The sequence below is a fragment of the Rhinatrema bivittatum genome, chromosome 1 (assembly GCF_901001135.1).
Source record: "Rhinatrema bivittatum chromosome 1, aRhiBiv1.1, whole genome shotgun sequence".
Taxonomy (NCBI): domain Eukaryota; kingdom Metazoa; phylum Chordata; class Amphibia; order Gymnophiona; family Rhinatrematidae; genus Rhinatrema; species Rhinatrema bivittatum.
The window spans coordinates 723,521,070-723,527,170 of NC_042615.1; the positions used below are offsets into that span (position 1 = coordinate 723,521,070).

A 6,101-nucleotide genomic window follows, 5' to 3' on the forward strand; every position below is an offset into this window, starting at 1 on the left:
AAAGTTGATAAGGTTTTAACCACCATTTCTTTTGCAAGCCATGTGTACAAGGGAGTGGGAAGAATAAGCCAAGCTGCACCTCCAGTATTTCTATCACTGTATTTTGCTCAGACTCAGAGATTGAATTCTAAAGGGAAGGAGCAAGAGCTATGCTATATTAGCATTTATCCCTGAACATAAAATCTTCTTTTATAACCATATTTTCAGGGGAAAGCGCGAACGCAGTCCCCCACTACCAGAAATTATGCAGTCGACTTTCCCGCATTTGGGGAAATCGCAGGGGTCAGCACAACCGAAGTGCAATGGATGAGCCTCACCCTGGGAGAACCACCTTCCTGATCATGGTATCTCCCCTGCCAGGTAAGTATGAATTGTTTTGCAAAAGTCTGGTATGTCCTCTTTCAGCCAGCACTGTACACATAGGGAAGGCATTTTCACTGCCTGCTTAAAACTGACAGAGTCAAACAAAAACAATAGTCAGAGGTGTGCCTACAATGAAAAAAAGTTAGCATCATGTAAAGAACCCTGAGGGGAATTAAATTGTACCCCAAACACTATTTCCCAGAGTCCTGTGCAGTTTAAATATTTGCATATGATGACGTGATGTCTGTATGCCTGAAAGATAAAACGTTGCTTCTAGTTCTTTATGAAGCTCTAACTGGCTGTTGGTAGTGCTCTTTTCTCTCCTTTTCATGATTGTGAATTTCTGTAGTTCTACTTAAACCATTATCATTTTCTGTTTCATTTAGTTGCAAAAACAAATCCCTCTGGGCATTTTTCACCTTTATATGAGTCCTTGGTGGCTGATGCTATGCAGGATATTCTGAAGGTAGTAGGGCAGAGTATCCCTTCTGCAGTAGAAGGGAGGGGGAGGGGGGAGAAGGAGGAGCACGAGCACGAGCACAGGAAGTATCTGCTGTCAAGAAGCCACTGAAGAATCAGCTTTCAGTGGAATATTTTCCCATTTGATTGCTAGGAGGAAGACAAAAAAAAGAGGTGGAAAGAAAGCACTAATTATCATTAGGTCAAATATTTTAGAAAATAAATGTCTTGTTCTGCCAGTAATGACTTATGCAGTTGACCTTTTTTTCTTCATTGCAGTACAGCTGATGCTGCATTAATGATCTCTATTGTAAAATTAGTTTTTATCAAGAGTTTATTGTAGTTAAAAATAATGGATTTGGTTTGCGAGGTGACACATACAGACTCTTCCACCTGCCCCAGAAAATGCTATGGGAATGTTTCTTAAAGCCTCCTGATCCTCTCCCCTCTTCAATCTGTTTAGTTTTATTGTTTGCCTATTCCCTTAATACATCAAAGCAGATTAAAAAAGCAAAGCATAAATATTTTTTAAAATAACACAAAATTAAATAACCCCTGGGCTGATAGTTCCAGATAAAGGCCCCAGGAATCACACTTTAGACCACAAGAGACTTGTGTTTTGTCTTCCCAAGCTATAAATTCATCCGAATGTCCATGATTCCCTGAGAGTGGTGGGGGGAAGGGTCATTAATCATCTAGGCCCTGTGCATTGCATTTAATAAATCCCAAATTAAAGTTCATTGTAAACAGCTCTAACCATTATAGAAGCAATAAACATGCTGAAAGCACAGGATAGTTTCCAACATAACCTTTACTGATGAATTATGAAACTGCTGAAAGTTCTTTACTGCTCTAATTGTATCAAGGAATATGATGTTAGACCTTAAAGTCTCCTCTCACCTCCTCTCTCCAGTCCAATTGATATTAATAGATCATTTCAAATGCTAATGAATAACTTTAAAGTCTCTTCCTTCCAATCAATCAGGGCAATTGAGAGGGGATAGTTATTTGACTAGTCAAAGTCCATGCAGAAAAATCCCAGTTAGTCCTACCTCTCCTGAAGTTCTTCTTCCTTCTCTTTACTCATGATACTTGATGAGCACCTTTATACTCCTCTTCTCCTTTAATCTCCTTGAGATGATAGTGAACCTACTACTATATATAGAAGTAAATCTAGTATAGTACTACTAGTATAGAACCTACTACTATATATAGTAGTGAAGTAATCTCCTTGAGATGATAGTGAACCTACTACTATATAGTTCTCCCAGTGAACATCAAGACAGTTGACTTTACACCTCGTCAAGACAGTCCCAGGGTCTTCACAATCTGTTCCTCCAAGCTCTTTGTACATAAATTGTATTCTCCCTGTTCATTGTAAGTTATTATCCAAGTTTCACTCACCCTGTTCTATGTAAGACATTATTCTTTATATTGTCACTGTAATTGTTGAAATGTGAACCGAAGTGATTAGTAACTTTGTTACCTGAACTGCGGTATATAAAACTGTTAAATAAATAAATAAATATCCAGGAATGGATGAAAATCCACTCCTTTTTAGAACACCTTAAGTTCACCCGTGTTCTCTGGCTTGGTTTACATACACTTAATCTCCTGGTGAGGACTCAGGTAGGCCAAAAATGTTTCAAAAAGGGAAAACCAAAATAAGAGAGGAGAATGGAAAAACTCCATTCTCAGGAAACAAAACTTTAACAGGTTTCCAGACAGGGTCTGCACTTTTCCAGACACAGTCCTTTAAAAAAAAAAAAAAAAAAAAGGGTGAAAGCTCTCTCTCTCTCCTTTCTGACCCCAGGTCTCAATTCAGAGACCTTAGAGGGCTTCCTCTGAAAATAAACAAAACCAGGGAACAGCCGTGGACATGCTGTCCCTGTAAGGGGCAACTAAAAATTCCACACCTTAAAATAGTGGCAAGCATTTATATACTTTATGAGAGAGCTATACATCCATTCTAAGTACTTTACCATTTCCTCCCAACGCTAATGGAATATTCCTTCAGATAGAAATCTGGCTCTAGCAGAGATGTGGGAGGATCTTTACATAAGTAATAAGGCAATACATGATAGGCAATAGCATTCATGATCTATCAGTGTTAAACAACAATGTAATAGTTAACATTAAAATCAAAGGTGCCAAAGAAGAGAGAAAAACATAGCAAGTAGGTATTTCCCAAAGACTCGAATATAAAACCAAGCATTAATTCCCTTCCTAAACTTTGGATAATTGCTTTTATGCCTTAGATCATTGAGAGGGAATTCCATATTGAGGATGTTGATTGTCCCTGTTGCAGTCTAGGCTGGCAGGACCACCACAAGAGCAGTGGTACTTCTTGCAGCTCCTCTGCTGACCAGTCTTATTTGTGCTTTGAATTATGTGGGACACAGTAGTGCAGTGCATTTCAAAGTGCCAGTCAGTCCCTGGCAGCAGAAGAGGAATTGGTCTGAGGCACTACTGCTCTACTCCTACCACCAGCTTAGCAGGGAAGAGGAGAGAGTTGCAAAGGTACATGTATGCATTCAACCAGCCACCCCTCATCCTAACCCTCTGGTCATTCACAATTCCTAGGAGACAGGGGACCAACAAATTTGGCAGCAAAGATAACATTTTGCAGCCCTTGTCACAAAATCATGGGAGACCAGGGGTCCAGACCATACCACAACAAATGTAGAACAAACACAAATGCAAGAACAAACACAAATGTAGAGTTGGTAGAAATGGCCAAAATCAAAGTAAGTAAAAAATTATTCAGAAATAAGGTATCATTTATGTTGCTAGCCTTTCTACAGATGGCCACTGGGACCCACCACCTGAGTTTAACAGAAGTTCAGATCAGGCAGCTGCACTAAATCTTCAATTAAGACTCTAAGTAACAGAGGTGACCAACTTTTCACACATCAAGAACCACAAAACCAGCATTCACAGCAGCAGAGAGCCTTACCTTTGAGGAGTGGGGTCCTCTTCCCTCCTCAAAACCCTGTCAAACTAGACAGGATTTTAGAGTGCTGGGGAGTAGCTGGTTATGGTCCATATAAGTACCAACGAGACAGAAAGATACAGGGAGGAGGTTTTAGAAGCTAAATTTTGAATTTTAAGTAGGAAATTACACAGAAAATTATGTGCACGTTTATTGGACACACAAATGCAAAAACGAGTCGAATTAGCAGAAGTTTCATACTTGTGCACAGTAGCACCAGTTGTCAAGGCCTCAACCCCCATATAGGAAACTGAAATCCAGAACCTCCAGGGTTGCATTCTTAGATATGCTCCCTTTGCTGCAGGACCCCAAAAGCAGACTAAGCTCCAAAGTCTCAAGTCGTGGATGAGATAATGGTGCAGAGAAGAAGGCTTTAGATTTGTAAGGAACTTGGGAACATTTTGGGGGAGAAGGGGCCTATTCCAACAGGATAGGCAGCTCCTTTACCAAGGAAGAACCCAGCTGCTAGCACTATCAATTAAAAAGAAGATAGTTTAAAAGTTGCTCTAAGTCATAAGGAAAGATGAGTCCCTCACAGCACATAGTTCGGAGAAAGATATTTTCTAAGGATATTGGCATTATAGAGAAGCTAGAATATCTCAATAGAGAACTTGTGGTATAGGCTGAAATAACCTAGGTGGAATTAAATTTAAAAAAACAGACAAATATGAAGGATTCCAAATTAACTTCTAATCAGGTTGGGAATACAAATTTAAAAAATTATATTCTAAATTGTGTCTGTCAAAAGTCCAAAAGTAAGATTGAAGGGTTAGAATATATGGCACATAACGAAGATATAGACATAATAGGCATCTTAGATTTGGTGGAAGGAGGATAACTAATGGTGGGTGTGAGTTGAAAGAAATGCTTAATATCGACAAATTAAAAACAAGAGACAAAGATCAATTATTAAGATATTCCAGGAGGAGAATGCAATTACCAGCAAAGGCACTTCAGGAGCACTCTCAGAAAATGTTAGTGATATTATAGTTTAAATAGGTCACCATTTCTAATTTGCACACCAGTGAGTTAGCTACTTAGTTAACATAACATTTTGTTAATTGGTTGGTATTATATTTGTATCTCATAAATGCAAATAAGACTGGATTCTTGTGAATCATATGGTTTCTTGTAAATTGAGCCCAGAAGGCAAAAACAAAACTCGGTGCTGACCCTTAATATACTTTTTTTTTTTTTTTTTTTAATTTGAAAAGGTTTTTTATTGAAGCAAAAACCAGTTGTAGTATACCACAAAAATGAACAGCAGAACAACAGTGTGCAGTCCAACACATGGAGTACAGACAAGCAAAAAAAAACAACCATACAGGAAGACTGCTACAGAAACTAAGCAATATGTTGTACAGTTGAGGTACACAACCGGAACTAATAACAGTGCTAGATTTTAGAAAACTGAACCCCCCCCCACCCTCCCCGCCTCAATAGTGCCTAAGTTAAAAGAAAGTTGGAAAGACAACAGCACAAAAGGGGTTAATGGATATAAAGAGCTGGTATGTAATAACAGTATGGAGGCGCACCACTAGCCCTGAGGAGCAGAAGATGTGGATGAGAGCCACCGCTCATAAGGGCACCATATCATATTAAAGTGAGCAAGCTTATTGTGCTTAAATGCTGTGATTTTCGATAATAAAAAGATATTGTGGACTCTGCGTTGCACATCATTTTTTGTAGGAGTGTTGGGGGATTTCCACAGACGAGCAATTTCACAGCGGCTGGCCGTAAAAACAAAATGAGCCAGCCGATTATGATCGTCAGTAAGCCCTGGTATCCTTGCGCCCAATAATGCCTGCGCGGCGGTGGGGGCCGGTATCCCCGGCATCAGGACACACAACCATTGGTGGACATCACCCCAAAGCTCCTGCAATTTAGGGCAAACCCACCACATATGGTAGTAGCTACCTACAAGCGAACAGGACCGCCAGCATAGATCGGGGTATAGAGGGGTAAACTTATGCAATTGGGCGGGAGTCAAATACCACCGATATAATACCTTATAAGAGTTTTCAATAAGCGAGGCCGCTATACAACCTTTACCCATGGTTTGAAAAAGAGTTTTCCAAGTTTGTGGGGTCCAAGAGACCTGAAGATCCTGTTCCCACAACTGTTGGAATTTATAGCTAGAGGATGACTGGGGTAATAGCATTTGATAAATTTGGGATAAGGGCTTGGAGCAGGTATTCGCCTTCTCACACAAGGTTTCGAAAGCGGAGGGCTCAGAGGTAAAATGGGCCGCCAGCATAGCTGCCTTTGTAAAGTGCAACAATTGAAA

The 6,101-nt window shown here is 39.8% G+C and overlaps 1 non-coding gene across 1 annotated transcript; it reads right to left on the minus strand.

The window, feature by feature from the left end:
* Window positions 1-204: 204 nt before the first annotated feature.
* LOC115082736 lies at window positions 205-368 on the minus strand. The gene has a single exon (XR_003854241.1). It is a non-coding gene; the product is annotated as a U1 spliceosomal RNA (small nuclear RNA).
* Between the last annotated feature and the right edge of the window lie 5,733 nt (window positions 369-6,101).